Source organism: Lonchura striata, chromosome 4A (assembly GCF_050655825.1).
Source record: "Lonchura striata isolate lonStrDom1 chromosome 4A, ASM5065582v1, whole genome shotgun sequence".
NCBI lineage: Eukaryota > Metazoa > Chordata > Aves > Passeriformes > Estrildidae > Lonchura > Lonchura striata.
This window is the reverse complement of record NC_140742.1, coordinates 512,069-528,049: the sequence shown is the minus strand read 5'-3', so window position 1 is coordinate 528,049 and position 15,981 is coordinate 512,069. Positions and strand designations below refer to the sequence as shown.

General features: G+C 46.8%; 1 long non-coding RNA gene across 1 annotated transcript in view; it reads right to left on the bottom strand.

The window, feature by feature from the left end:
- LOC110476876 (uncharacterized) overlaps nt 1-13,645 on the bottom strand; it is a 103,361-nt gene extending 89,716 nt beyond the window's left edge. Inside the window, exon 1 of the long non-coding RNA XR_014952465.1 lies at nt 4,509-13,645. This is a non-coding gene — a long non-coding RNA (uncharacterized LOC110476876). The remainder of the gene's footprint in view (nt 1-4,508) is intronic.
- Nucleotides 13,646-15,981: the final 2,336 nt, after the last annotated feature.

Below are 15,981 nucleotides of genomic sequence, written 5' to 3'. Positions count from 1 at the left end.
AGCTGCTATCACGAGCACTAGTGAGGCGCCTAAGGAAAGCCCTGCTAACGGGAGCAGCTGCCACGCTAATTGGGCACCGTGCTCCATGGCCGGGCAGGCCAGCGAACAGCCCCGACTCCCCTCGCCTGCTCCAGCTCCGACATCTCCCCTCGCCTGCTCCAGCCCCGACATCTCCCCTCGCCTGCTCCAGCCCCGACATCTCCCCTCGCCTGCTCCAGCCCCGACTCCCCTCGCCTGCTCCAGCCCCGACTCCCCTCGCCTGCTCCAGCCCCGACTCCCCTCGCCTGCTCCAGCCCCGACTCCCCTCGCCTGCTCCAGCTCCTACTTCTCCCCTCGCCTGCTCCAGCCCCGACATCTCCCCTCGCCTGCTCCAGCCCCGACATCTCCCCTCGCCTGCTCCAACCCCGACATCTCCCCTCGCCTGCTCCAACCCCGACATCTCCCCTCGCCTGCTCCAGCCCCGACATCTCCCCTCGCCTGCTCCAGCCCCGACTCCCCTCGCCTGCTCCAGCCCCGACTCCCCTCGCCTGCTCCAGCCCCGACTCCCCTCGCCTGCCCGCAGCCCCGACTCCCCTCGCCTGCCCGCAGCCCCGACTCCCCTCGCCTGCTCCAGCCCCGACATCTCCCCTCGCCTGCTCCAGCCCTGACATCTCCCCTCGCCTGCTCCAGCCCCGACATCTCCCCTCGCCTGCTCCAGCCCCGACATCTCCCCTCGCCTGCCCACAGCCCCGACTCCCCTCGCCTGCCCACAGCCCCGACTCCCCTCGCCTGCTCCAGCCCCGACTCCCCTCGCCTGCTCCAGCCCCGACTCCCCTCGCCTGCTCCAGCCCCGACTTCTCTCCTTGCCTGCTCCAGCCCCGACTCCCCTCGCCTGCTCCAGCCCCGACATCTCCCCTCGCCTGCTCCAACCCCGACATCTCCCCTCGCCTGCTCCAGCCCCGACATCTCCCCTCGCCTGCCCACAGCCCCGCTCCATGCCGGGCCCAGCTCTGCCTTGGGCACAGGAGAAGGCCCCACCAGCAGGACAGGGTAACCCCGACCCCCAGCAGGCTTTGGCTGAGCTCCCCACGTGCCGCAAGCCTTGTCTCTGTGCTGAAGACACTGCTAATGGGTCACGTTTGCAAAGCACTTGGAGATGTACTTGGCAGCATTGCCATCTTTGGGAAAGGCTAAGGGAAAGGCACTGACAAGGAGCTGCCAGAAATTCCTGCCCCAACAGACAGTCTGCTCCCAGTGCTTCAGCTAAACAAAGCAAATCCTGAGCCCACGGTGCTGCTGGGCCCATCCCCACCTTGCAGCCACTGAAAAGAGGGGACCAACCCCCCGTCCAAGAACAGGAAACCCAGCGAGCAAGAGGGAAGGACCCTGCCACTAAAAGATCCTTTGCTTTCACTGGCAGACTAAGAGGATTCCAACCTCCCTCACCCGTCCTGGTTGGGCAATTTGACAGAAGCTTTGCATCTGAAGTTGCATCACAAAAATATTTTAAAACAACATTGAAGAATGAAGAGGCCAAAACAGGAACAGGACATGACTAGGACCTCATATTCCACTGGCTGCAAGACTCATGTATGAGAGGGGAGACCCATCTTCCCAGCACTGCACTGTGGCTCATGAACCATTTCTTGTGATACCATTTCCTGTACCATTGGAGAGCAGCCTTCCTCCACACCACCTGCTCCCAGTTTACCAATTACCATTTAATGCCCTCCATCTGTACAATGGCAGCACTGGTACTTCCTGACCTCACAGGTATGCCTGTGTGTCTGCATCTGTGAAGATAAATATATTAAAGATTGGGAAGCATTCAGGCCCTGGGCCAATGGGAGCCATATAAGTGCCAAAGAGACTAAGACAAATGAGGGCCATATAAATAGATGGCTGGAGAGCTGCAGTCCCGAGGCTACAGGCAAGAAAGGGGCAGAGGCAGAGACAAACCGTGGGAAAGAGCCCTGTTTGAAGTCTCTGACAGAGCACCCCAGTGCCAAGGAACACGGAGCAAAGCCCTGCTCCTCACACTGAGAGCTCCATCAGGAGGCACCCCAAGGAGGAAGAGGAAGGGCTGTCAAAATAAGCCCAGCTTTAGAGCAACAGCTGATAAGGGAGCCTGGTGACATGCAGGAGCCCTGCCATGGCTTCTGCAGAGGTGCCAGAGGTGTAAAATGGCTTTGGCTCCCAGCACAGGTCCTGGGCTCTCCTGGCACCACCCCCAGCTCTTGACACAGACAGTTCAGGCAAGGAAGCAGGGACTGAGCAAGCAGAGGAGTCCCCACTCGGTCCATGACACACGGACAGTCACCAGGAGCAGATCCACCCCTACCTGCCTCTGCATCCCCAAAACTCGGTGGACTTCAGTCTCCAGCTCTGTCAATCCCGCTGCGAAATGCACTTCATAAAGTGCCATAAATCATAAAACGCATCTCACCCTCAGATCCACTGCCTCTTCTGCAGCTACTGAGGAGGAAAAAAGGCACCTGGGAGAAATCTGGCCCACAAAGGTTCACAAAAGACTGCACACAGCGCCTTACTGGCAAAGAAAGAAAAAAGAACAGAGGAAAGGTAGAGACTGTAAGAGGTTACAGGGAAAAGCAGCAATATCCTTTGAGAGCTCCCTGAGCTTTTCTGCCTGGTAAGCTTTGGGGATCTCGCTCAGCTTTCAAGAAGGCAGCAGCATTTTTCAGGGGAAAAAACCCCGTAACATGGAAGGGACACAGATCCTAACCATCAATATAGTTATAAAGGAAATAGGAAGATTTTGCCACAGTGGGTCTGCAAAGCACCTCCCAAGACTCCAGCTGGTTAAGCCAGGGGAGAGACCAAGAGAATCTGCTCTCCATTTCTTCCATGGAAAAGAAGAAATCTTTACCAGGAGGATCTGTCTCCATTTCTTCCCTGGTACACCCATACACTGCTAAAGCAACACCTCCTCTTGGCTTTATTATTTAACATTTATTAAGGCAGCACCCAGAGGCCCTCCCAGATCCTCAGTAATGTACAAACACATAGATAGTTCTACCCCCCAAAGATATTTAAAAGCAAACCACAGAGCACAGCAAGGAAAAGGGAACAGGCAGAAGGGTAGGGACAGAAAATACCTCTTTAAATTCAGAGCAGCCAAGAGCAGAGTCACAGAGCTGATTAAAGGCTGTGGAGATGCATTTCAGTGAGAGAACTCTGTCTAATTAGCTTATCAAAGCCTAGGTTCATGCACACCTCTGCGGGAACCAAACTGTGAGAACAGTTTCCCAGTCTAGCAAAGGCCTAACAGAAACAGAAGTTAAACACAGCCTGACTGGGCTAGAAGTCGCTCAGCACAGGTGACAGCGAGGCAGACCCATCACTACAGGGTTTTAATAAAGGCAAAGCAAATGGTTTGGAAAAGCACCCTTATTCAAACAAATTCACTCATTTCAGGAAAATCCTGTTGCCTGTTTGGGAGAGGTGATCACAACAGAATTAAACAGCTTTCCCTGCACTACAAGGATTAATCAAATTGAAAAATATTGAATAGTGGGGTAAAGGATGACAAAAAAGTACTACAATGCAGCAACAATACATATTAGCTCCTGTTTATTTCACAGGGAGAAGGAAGAGATTTGTATATCTCTCCAGAGTCTTAAACTGCCCTAAGATAAAAATGAAGCCCTGCAAATATTCTATACAAGCAGACTGCAATATACTGATATTTAGTTTTTGCCTGAGGCTTTAAAGTTTGCAGCACTGCTATGATCCCTAAGTCTTCAGTTAAAACACTCCCTCCATTCTCAAAAAAAAAAAAAAAAAAGAAAAAAAAAAGGAAAAAGAAAATAAAAGGAAAGGGAAGAGATCGTAAGTCACTGAAATTGATATGGATGCAAAGCAGAGAAAGCTATTTCTAGGAAATTAATCTTCCCTTTTGCTCATCTCAAACAGACTGATGTAACAAAGCCAAAATTGCATACATCCACCCAGGATTATGGAGTAGTTTAGGAACCAGATAACCCAGAGATTTTTCCTGCAGGGACTCAAGGGTATCAGCTCTCAGCTCTATCCAAAATCGACCATAAATTTGAGGAGAAATTGAAACTTGGCTCTTTTCCCTATGTTTGCATTTTACAAAGAGAGGGGGGGAACGGGAGAGAAAAGCCCCAGCTTTTGGTGTTTGTTCCTTGCTGGTTTCACACTTTAGAAAGTTGGACTAAAAACAAGAGGGCAATGGGAGCTGTCAGGCTTCCATCATCGCGTCTCTGGCTCCTCCGAGTGACACACCGACAAGAAACTTCTGGTATTGTCCAAAGGAAAAAGGGGGGCAGAAGCTGCAAGCAGAGCTGAATCGGAGGGAACTGGCAAGTCCTGCCAGCAGGAGAGCCGCCCCCAGAGCGGAGGCTCCGGGCAGGGCCGGGAGCGGCTCCGGTGGCACAGCCGCCGCTAGAGGAGGGCAGAGCGCCACCGACACGAGGCCACGCTGCCCGCGGCTCTGCGAGACAGCACCGCCCCGGGCCCCGCAGGCACACCGCGCTCCCTCTTACCTTCTGTAGTTTCGTAACGCAGGGGTCTCCTCAGTATTCATGAGAGTCAGTAGGAGCTGAGGGAAATGACATGACACACACACCCCAAGACATCTCCAAATTTCATTTAAAACCTAAGGGATCCCAAACCCACGGACATCACTTTTAGTCATCACTAAAAATGTTAAATCATGATTCAGAGAATTTCAGCTGCAGAAATCAAGCATCTGACAGTCAGAGTTACCTATTTTTCTTTTTAAACAAAAGCTGAAATTTTTCATCCCTTCTACTCATTCCTATAATCCCCATAGAAAGTCTTCAAAATATGAGCTGAATACAGACTAAAAGTTGACAAACCAAGACAGCAGAACAGCCTTCAAAAAGACTCCAATTTAAACATAAAAGATAATCTTTCCAGTTTTAAAACCATCTCATCATTTTCATCACTAATTTTCAAGGGTTCAGGACTGCTTATTTTGTTGGCAAGTTTCTGGCATTGATGGAACAGAAAAAAAGCTATCCTTTGAAAAGACAGCAACACTGCAGAGCTCAGCCAGTTTCAGAGCCATGACTTGTTTACCTATTGAGCATTCTTAGAGCCTTAAAGGGGCAGAATGGTTTCGAGAGGCTTCAAGCCTACCTCTCTGAGCAGTACATTTCACTGCACCCCGCTCCATCCTGCTCAGCTGGAATTCCAGCTCTAGCCACGCATCAGCTCCAGCAGCCTGACAGACACACAGGCACAAGGCTCACCGTGGCTGCAGCATGCAGCTCTTCTCTGAGGACAACTGATGGTTTCAATCTCTGCAGGAGATGTTTGGATGGAGCTCCTGAATAAGGGCTACTGCAAGATGCACATCAAAAAACAGCTAGTCCTGGAGCTCCGCTGCAATCCCCAGAAAGGGAAAACTCCCATGGGAATGCCTTCAGAATTCAGCTGGAGAGAATGGGAGAACACGCATTGTCAAGTAATAGTCAACAGCATGAGTAGGCACTGTGCATTATGCCAGCTACAAGTCTAATTATTTATGTCTGTACACAAGACCCACACATACAAACACACACATGCAAATATACATTTAGGGAGAACAGATTTTACTTTTTGGCATTGCATGTCCTTCCACAGTATTTTTCCATTTAGGAAGCTAAGATACGATCTTCCTATTCTTTGTACAGCATGAGTTCTCTGTTTCAAACAAAGAACAAACAAACAAAGTCTGTCAGTTGTGAAAGCAAGTCCTTCTTCTGCAGCAAATATATCAACTCCAACCCACAGTATTAGACTGAAATTTCAGCAAAAAGCAAATAACACACATATTCTGATGCACAGTCTACCACAGGCAGTATGCTGCGGCCCTAAACAGAAAACCAAAACCAAACAAACAAACAAAAAAAAAATATTGATAAGGCAAAAAAACTTTTCAAAGCATTGACTTTTAAAATCATCTTAGAAAGTAAGTTCTTCCACAGCCTCCAGAGTGTTTTCTCACCTGCAATATCAATCACAGTACCTAGAACTCAAGAATTAGGATGTAGCAGAGCACTACTCTGGAGCATGACATTTTAACACAATGGTGGCCATTTCTGAGCTTAAAATAAGCAGTACTACTTAACAGTAAAATAAACTCTACAGGCTCTTCCAAATAGCTCCATCAACTTGGATTAAATAGCATACATTTCATGTGGCAAGAGGTACACCATATCCAGTGCTGAACTTAGCTATTTTAAAAATTAATTAGGCAATTATACACATGGGGAAACTGTTCTAGTAATTTAGCTGCTTAATCAAATCCCAGGTACCAAATTATGGACCTGATCCTGCAGTTCTTATTCAAGTCAAACTCCTATTGATGTCAGTGGGAGTTTTGCCTAATTAAAGATCAGGACATACACATGTGCAAGACTGCTTTTAAACTGCGGCTTTGAATTTATTCTTAGGAATATGAATATGGCTCTGAATCCCAAATCGTTGCCTACAAGTTTCTCATATGAGACTTCGGGTGTATTTATATATATTTTTCCTAAGTCTGGCTCAAATTAACTTCTAGGTAAGGTCTGGAGATTTAGCTAAAGAGTCTTACAGGGCCCAATGGCAAACTGACCTAGTTTTGCAATTTTATTTTAAAACCAATGAAATACTGCTACAAAACAGGGAGCAGGTTGCAGGCATATCACCTACAAATCACACACAGCTGCAGGAGCTGGGTTTGTGTTACTGCTTGAATCAGTGCAGTCCACACAAGATGTCTCCAAGGGGTCAGCTGAGCGTGTTCCCAAAAGAGTCTGTCCCAAACAAAGGTTCTGGCTGGTGTGCCCAAGTCTCTGCCAAACAAGCTGCAACATGAGTACGCGAGGAGGAGGATTTGGGGTGGAGGAGTAAGGGCAGTGTCCTCCCTCACGTTCTTCAGTCCCCACCATCCAGGAGCCCTTGTGAGGTGCCCCAGGCAGGGGCAGACTGGGCTCTGGGGTTGAGAGGGAACTGCCTTCACCCCTGGCTGCTCCTGCTGCTGTTGATCCTGAGGCATCAAAGCCAAGGCCTTTGGAGCGGCTGTACTGACAGACTGCTCATCCTGCCTCTGCAGATGCCTTGGTGATGTGTCAAGGGGCACACTGAAGCATCACAGGCTAGGAAAAGGTAAACCAAAATCAGTCAACAAGCAAGAAACCTGGTGGAGCAGAAGATTACTCAACACTGACAGTTGCCTGGTTAATATTAGATGCCTAAAGGGAAATGCCTGTCTGTCCAAAAAACATGGGAGTGGGCGTATACCCCAGATCCCTTTTGCTCAGTGGCAAGGAAGAGCAGGAAATGTTTTTTTTCCTTTTAAGCAAAATAGAAACAACACTTTTCAGCTGGCACTGGGTTGTCTGTGCACTTGCTAAGTTACGCCTTCAGAGAAGGAAGGACAAGACCTTGTGTGTGTCAGAAGATAGAAGGAAATCACAATTCTGTCTAATATACTGGAGCAATTGACCATGAAAAGGTTACACGTTAGGAAATAATTATCTCTAGACACAGCTACTGACAAGGTCAGTGTCCACAAGGATTATTTCCTGCTCACCCAGTGCCTGCTGCCTGCAAGGGAGGTGGGTCTCCCGATGCTCCCAGCGCCACGTTTCACTGATGCTAATGGCACTTGTGCACTGAGTGGCCCAGCAGCTGAAGCAGATAACCAGGAGTGAAGGGGTTAAGTGCCTGTCACAATAGAAACCTCTGGGGGCACTTGACCTTTTCACATTTTTTATTCAGGAATGAGCATCTTGTGCCTGTTGGAGGAAGTTCATCTACATTTGTCCTCATTCTTCACCCTGCTTGTGTATTGTCCCTTCCCTTCACTCAGTGCCCCCAGTGTCCCATTAAGTACCAAGCAACCTCAGTTGATGAATACGAATTTAGAGCAAAGATTGAGGGGGCACAAATACTTCACATTGATCAAGTGACTTACAAGGAATTTAAACATATTCAAGGCATATGTTTCTGCCAAATAGCTTCCTACACATATAATACTCACCTGTCAGTACTTTGGCATGAAGAGGAAGAAAATCACAGATAGTGAACAGAAGCACTATGCTACCTGGAGCAACAGTCTGACAAGAGCATTAAAGATGTTTAAATGCTAAAAAAAAGACTAAATCACAGCACTGACTTTCACATGCTAGGGAACGTGCCACAAGAGAAGGCGCAGTGCTACCTGCCCTTGGTCTTTCATTCAGCAGCTGAGACTGTGAATTGCTCTGTTCCAAGAGGGAGGGGTCTGCAAACCTCTGGTTGCAAATCAGTCAAGGGGGATAAATTCAGAATGAGTTTGTCACTGTCTATTTCATTTAGAGGCAGATATTCTAAAAAGGTGCAAGCAATATTCAAGACCTTGATCCTGCTGGGATCAAGGAGAGTTTTGCATTGGCTTAAATAAGAGCGGGCTCTAGTCTTAGAGCACGTGTGTCCAATTTGTTAATGTTTTGGGTTCAAATAAAAAACAAATCTCAAGTCTTCCCGGCATGGGAGTTTCAACCACATTCTTCCACTGGGGGAGAGCATCAGGGCTTAGACAAGAAAGAGTTTCTGAGTGATCTAAGTGAATGGTCCTGAGGAGACTGGCATTACTGTGAGCTTTGAACACAACTACAGAGGGTCTTTTATAGATGTACTCCAGAGGGGAGATCCTTAGATGGGTCCTTTAATGCCTACCCCCATATGCAATCCAGATGAAACTCTTTATCAGATGGGGCCCGTATCTGCTCCCATTAAAAGTTCTGCCACCGAATTCAGTGGGAGCAGATCTATTTGTCTTAGATGCTTATACAGCTTCCCTCATCTCAGTGCCTTAAAATAATTACCCTTCGTTCTTTTAAGTCTGAGGAATACTATTTTCTCCACTTTGCACACAGAGCACAGCCAGACCAGGTGACGTAGTTACATGTCACAGGCATATCCAGGTCAGGAAATGGTCTTAACTCCAAGTATCCCAAACCTTAGACCAAAGTACTATTCCACATCTTGTCGCCACCCTTCTCAAGTGGAGACATACAAGTCAGATTAGAAGAGCCAGTTTCCTTTTCTTGTTTGGACAAGGAGGAACAAACCCATGTGAGAAAACAACATTCAAGTATCTCTCACTTCTTTTTTCAAATAAGTTTTTCCAATTTGTCTTCTGCCACTAGTGGATGAACAGCAGTCAGCCCCTGGCTGCTGAACTATGCTGTAGTTCTAGAAAATATCCTTCACAACTTATATATCCCCACTGGCTGCTTTCCAGGACTCAGCAACCCATCCCAAGATAGAAGTAGTGCTCCAATAAACCAGTAGGTATAATACCAGCACTCTAGCAAAATTTCTGGGACCTTGAATCACTGTCCACTATGTGCCTGAGGTAGCAGGTAACTGCACTGTCACCAAACTGTCCTTGAAGCACATCCACAAAAGAGCTTTTGGGAAGATGCAGTGCAAAGTAGAAGGCAGGTCTTGGCCTAGAACAAGAATTAATTGAAGACACCTCAAGCTCACACAAGAATGTTTCCTGGCAGTGGATGCTGCAAAGTCCCTGAAGCGCTGGAACGCTTTCAGAAAGATCCATACCCCACTGGCAAGGGACAGGTGTGCTCCTGCAGCCACCACTCACTGTCAGTCTCCCCCCTCATCCCCAGGGATGTGTTCCAGGGCAGCACCAGCCAGCAGGGATGAGCACTGGTACTGCAGTACCTTGTTTGCTCCAGGCACTCTTGAACACCAGCCAAGCCAGCCCATGCCATGTGAGCACACCTGCACGTGGGAGGTGTCTCAGCAGCCTCCTAGAGAGGTAGCAGCATCCCCTTCCCCGGCAGCTTTGTGTCATCCCAGTCTACAAACCACCCAGCCCCTGGCTGCACCTGACAGCCACTTACCAGCATTCAGCCCATGGCTGCTTGAGGACTAAAAAGGGAAACACTGTGAAAGCAAAATCACCTCCCTGAATATTAGTTATTACTTACCTTCCTGATAGCCCCTAAAGGGCTCCAACTGGGCTTTACAACCATGCCCCAGAGTGAAGGTTGTTAGCACCAAAAGGAACTTGGGAAGCAGAGGGAGAAGAGGTCTCTGCGAGCACTCAAAGGAGAACCCAGGTTCCAATTTCCAGACTAATACCCTGCCCAATAGCTCCCTATCCATTTTCAAGAGTACTGACCCAAATACATAAATGAAAGCACGTGTGTGTTGTTTATTTCCAAGTATGAGTGGCATGGTTTCCCCTGGGCTCCATGTTTCTTGGAATTATTTGAACTGGAAACCAATCAGCCTGTATTCACTATTGATTTATTTTATCAAAATCTCTCATCCCTAAAGTAACAGTGCCTTTCCATGCCTCAGCCTGCTGTTTAGTGACACAGTAATCTAAAAGTTATTGATCACTTGGGTCTCTGCAGCCATAACATATCTTTCTAAGTGCCTTCATGTGGGACTATTTGCAACACAAGTACATAAACGGCAGTGCTGCTAATAAAATCAGCAAAGACATTAATAGAGATGTAACACTTGTGTTGTAACACAGCATGGACAAAGGTCAGTGGAGGCCAGCATCAAGAGGGAACAAGTAGGATCATTATGAGAGAAGTTTAATTTCTCTTTGAACACCAGAAAGGCCACAAACAAATTTTAGTCTAAACAGGAATCCCAGCCTGGACATGGACTGGTCAAACTACTCCTGACCTGAGCAGCGGAGTGTCAGTGCTGGAGACACCAAGATGGTCTCATTCTGCTACAGCAGCCACACTAGACTTCAGTCTACCTGTAGTTCCCAACATCCTGCATACCTTCTGCTTTCCTGCAGTAGCAGTCAGGGTCAGTGCACCCCAGGACACAGGACCAGAGCAAGGAAGGTGTGGACACCTCACGGGAGAGCTGCTGCAGAAGTGCCGAGCACTGCAGCTGCTGTTGCCTTGATGGATGTTGTCAGCTGCAGTTTTTTCACCTGCTTCGACAGAGTCATCAACGTCAGAGTCCCAGCTGATCTGAAGCCAGACAGCACAGCTTTCCAGTGGCCTGCCACAGTGCCACAAAGAAGGAGACCGTGTTATTTAGACCAGGTTCTGTTTCAACAGAAAGGTCAATAGGTACATCAAATTCAGCCAGGAACAAGGTCTCCAAGAAGGACACTCTAGTGCATTACCCCAGCTGAGACATTCTAGGAGCTACAAATTTAAACAAGAAACTTGTTGCCCACCCCAGAGATAAGGTGTCTGTACATCAATAGCTACCAGCATGTGCCACTTCACCCAGGCAAGCTACAGTGAACTGTGCCTTCCCTGCCTCCTCCAAAGAGAGCCAAGATGTGCTTATTTTATGTAGCACAATTCAGCTCTGCAGCCTGGCCTCTGTCTCACGTGGCAGTGCTGTCTTCATGACCAGAACAGAATTTCCCCCCCCACAAAATGAAATCAATCATGGGAACAGAACAGCTCTCCCTGACACCGCTAGGCAGTGAGCCTGCAGCCAGCCATGCTCAGGAACACGCTTCCAGAAGCAGCTTTCAGGAAACATTTGCAACCATTTAAATTTCCCACCCAAGAAGTTTTGCACTTGTCAATTTACCTTATGCCACAGGTTTTTAATTTAGTTGTATGGGAAGAAACTTTATATGCCTCAAATTTTATATGTTAATGCCAGATGTGAACACAATAGCATGTGTTCCCTGTCTGCCTGCTGCACTTCTTGGGAAAGGATGCTGTAATGCTGCAGCTCCTAATACTCACACAATCAGCAAAACACTTGCCCCTCTTCTTCAGCAATTCCCCCAGTGCCCTAGGGAATTCCAACTGGCAAGACAATCTGCTCACACATACTTTCCAGTTTTCTGAGCACAAAATATCCCTGGATGCAAAAGGATTAAAGACAAAAATTTGATTTGCTAATTACAAAATATAATAAGGAAACTGCTGAACATCATGCACTGTCTATTGCAACATGAGAATGCATTCCAGCTGCTTCCATGTATAGAGAGGGTGGAGATTATTGATCCAAAAAGCTTTTAAATCAATGAAGGTGGCAGAGCTCTTTCTACTACATAGACCTGAGACGGACGAATGTGAAAAGATGCAACTTCTTTTGATTATCATAGTTCTGCTTTAAAACTAGGAACTCTTTTGCACATTTTACTGTTTGGTTTGGTTGTTGTTTTTTTGTTTTTTTTTTTTTTCCCAGAAGTTAAATATTTTTGCAACTCTTATCAGTTCTTAAAGTGTAACTCAATACATGATACACGTGTTTGTCCTCCTGGACTTCCAGCACTCTTCCAAAAGCATCCCTGAAGACAAGGCATACAACTCCAAATTCTATGACTACTATGAGGCATAAAAAATAGCATTATCTGTTAATGGCATCAAAGAGTTTGCATTTGTTAAGCAGTGAACAATATTTTCTTGTTAGAACCACTGCCCAAACACTGCTGGCACTGGCACAGCCATCTTCCCTCAAAGCCTGGCCCAGAAGAGATGGCCAGGCATAAACTCTGCCTTGCTCAGGCTCAACTCTCATTTTCATCTTGACCCCTTAAGGAAGAACTACCTCTACACATTCCAGGGAAAGAAGACGTGTCCTGGGGACAGGCAGGACAGCTGAACAGGGAGAGAAGACATCTCTTCTGGACTCAATCTGTGTCTGCCACTGGGCACATGCTACTGCCTTAGCCTCCAACTTCACACTCTACAAACCAGTTCATTTCTAGGTCCACCCTAACTGGGACACCTGCCCAGTTGGGAAGCACATGTGTTTGCCCCAACCAGCCTGCTTTGAGCACTTGCTCAGCATTATAACCCTCAGCAAAGCAGGGGGAGAAGGGGCCCAGGGCAGCTCAGCATGGCAGTGCAGAAGCCACGATGAGGCCCATTTCAGTTTGATTTGTTGCGGCACTCTAGATGCAAGATGAAATCTGAGAGATGAAATCTGAGCAATTTCTTGCTTCTCTTCTTTCTGGACAGTTATTAACACTATAAAGAAGGCTGAACAGTGGGGCTTCCCAACTCCATTATTGTCAAGGCCTATTTCAAAGGCAGTGGCTGAAATGCCCAGTGCTGCCTTTGTTGATCCTGGTCTCAGGTCTCCATGTTCACTTCTGTCAAACCGCAAGGCTGAGCAAATTAAACATAAGCTTTCTCTGGAGGGGTGGAGGAGGGGGAAACAAGGACAAGCAGTCCCCCAGCCTATGTGCCCATTATGTTCGCCCACTCTCACATTCCTTGTGTAAAACCAGGGGAGCAGAAAAGCCACAGCAGTGCCAGCTCTCGTGCCCGAAGCCTTGCTGGGCACCACTGTGAAGCCAAGCCGTGGCTGGGCTGTAAGGGGGTGCTGCAGCCTGACCGGTCTGCCCTACCTGCCACCAGCCCTTCTGATCACACAGAATCACACAACACATGGGCTCTTTATTTTCCACCTGCAGGGAGGGGCTATTTGTCCCCAAGACCCGTAACAAGCTTATTACAGACCGTTTCAATTCGAATCGACTGTCAAGAAAAGGAAGTGGAGAAAACGCATTAATTAAACGGCTTTACTCATGCAGAAAAGCTGCCAGCATGAGCATTTTAAATTACCTGGGCACACCTAGTGGATTTGCATTCCCTTGGCACAGCTTTGCTCTGGCCCACAAAGCATCATCCACTCCATACCTCCATCTGAGCAAGGAACAAAAGAGACTGACAGCCCAGCACCACCTTCCCTGCTTGGGGGCCAGCGCCCTTCCCGAGGGATTTTGTGTCCGTTTATGCAGAAACCTTGCTCCTGCTAGATGCAGGGACAGGAAGTTCGGATTCTTCTATAAAACTAAAGACCGAGGCAAAAAGAGGCCTTCTAGAAACAAAGGAGGTGGACCAGTGCCAGCAGGGGGGTAACTGCATGCCATTGTTAAATATTAACATAAAATAAAGCAGTAGAAATGGATGTCCATCAACAGAATTAGAAGGAACTAAGAGAGTTTAAGAACAAAAGCTTTCCTTATTTAAATTACGGGAGATGAAAAACAACTGGGAACACAATTTATAGCACAAAGTACAAAGCTACAAGTCTGCTAAATGGAATTATATTTCAAAGTACGTTTTCCCCTACATTTTAAACTAAACATGTACAATTATTTTCACTAAAATAAAACTAATGACAATGTAGCCTTTAGATGTTCCATCCCTTTCCTCGATTGCTTTCATATTCAGTTCATCCCTTTACACTAACCAAAGAGTTTGATTCCCTCATTCAAATAAAGGTCAGCCTTCAGATAGAAGACTAAAGCTTGAAGAAAGAAAACCACTATGAGCAGATCTTTATTTTTAAAAATTACCTCTTACTCTTAAATTCATGGACTTTAGATTGCACTATTATATTTCTTTTTATCACTTCTCTGCACAAAGGAAGAGTGGAAAAGCAGCTGACTAATTAACTTCACTATTTGTCATGTTTGATTTGTACACTTAATCATGGCAGGGATGCTTAAGAGTAAAGATATTTAAAGGTATTCAAAAGTTTACGGTTTTGGAGGTTTTACCCTGCTTGGGAAAAAGAGCAACAGTGCTAAAGGGCAGCAGGGTCCAACACTAAGGCGATACCTGCATCCAGGCTGGCTTTGCAAAACCACCTTTTATTGCGCTTTTTGGCCACAACATCCTGCAGGTGCAAGGGCCCCTCAGCCGAGAGCCGGGTGGTTTCGCTCCGCTTCTGCCGAGCTGCTGCTGCTGCTCGGCTCCTCGGGCCGGGGCAGCAGCTCCATCCCGGCAGCCCGGGCACGGCCCCGCGGAGCCGCGGCCAGGAAAGAGTCCCGTTCCAGGGGCTCCCAGCACTGACCCCACACCGCAGCCGCCCGCAGAGCTGCCTCTGAAGCGGCCCCCTTCTCCCAGCTGAGCAGACCCTTGGATCAGCAGATCCAATTCCGCATCACAAAAGGCTTGTGGCCAGCCGAAGGTCACCGCTAATGGTCGCTGCTTAAGGCCAGGTAATATTCAAAAATTAGACCGGAGAGGTTTTCAGAAAAATCAGAATGCTGGCACAGCTAACTTTATCCCACCTTAACTTTTCCAGCAGGAAAAAAGTTCAAGACCTAATTCAAACATCAATACATTACATTTCTTAAAGTTTCCCTCTAGTACAATTTTTATACTTAAAATATATTTAAGAGCCAAATGAAACCTTTTTGTCTTGGTAAAAAAATAAACCTATTTCTTTCAAAACAAAATGTCTTGCAACTCCTTGCTGTGACAAACTTTTTCTGGTTTAGCTCATCTCAAAAATCTCAAAAAATATTACTGTTTCAGATGTCAAATAATTGCCAAATGAAAAAAATTAAAACAGCTACTTGGGCAGATCTTTTTAAAGCTAAGGACATATTTCAAGTGTTCTGGGCTGCAACAAACTATTAGTTTTAATTCACCTAAAAAAATTTACCAGTTCACCAAGAATTCACAGAAAAAAAGTACCAGCCCCTGCTAATGAGCTATAAAAAACACATGCACATATAAATTAGTTTATATTCTTCTGCCAACAGCCTGTACCAGATGTTTCAGAGAAAGACACAAGAAGCCTTGAAGTAGACAGATGTGAGATAATCTGCCTCCCACCATGGGTGTTTTCCTAATCCCTGAAAGCAGAAGCAGAAGTTGAGAATCCTTCCAAAAACATTGCAGCAGTTTCTGTTTGCATTAGCTGTTCTTGAAGACAAAGCTAGCAATGACAGCTTTTACAAGTTCTGTTTTCAGTTGCTTACAGTTTTGCAAAAGTTTGGACAACGTTTCATGCCAGGTACATTTTGGATTCAATTTTTCAATTCTCTTTTGATAGATTCTGCAAGAAATAATAACTTTTAAGAAAACAATTTGAGGAATATACATCATTCCACAGGCATTATAACAAACTCTTGCTGACTGCCTTAAGGCACAGATAGCTTCCCAACAGAATTGTCCCTTACATTTCAGCAGAGAGATTTCACTGGTGACAGGGATTTCACTGTGCCTTTTACTAATTTAAAATAAAGGGAAAAAAAAAAAA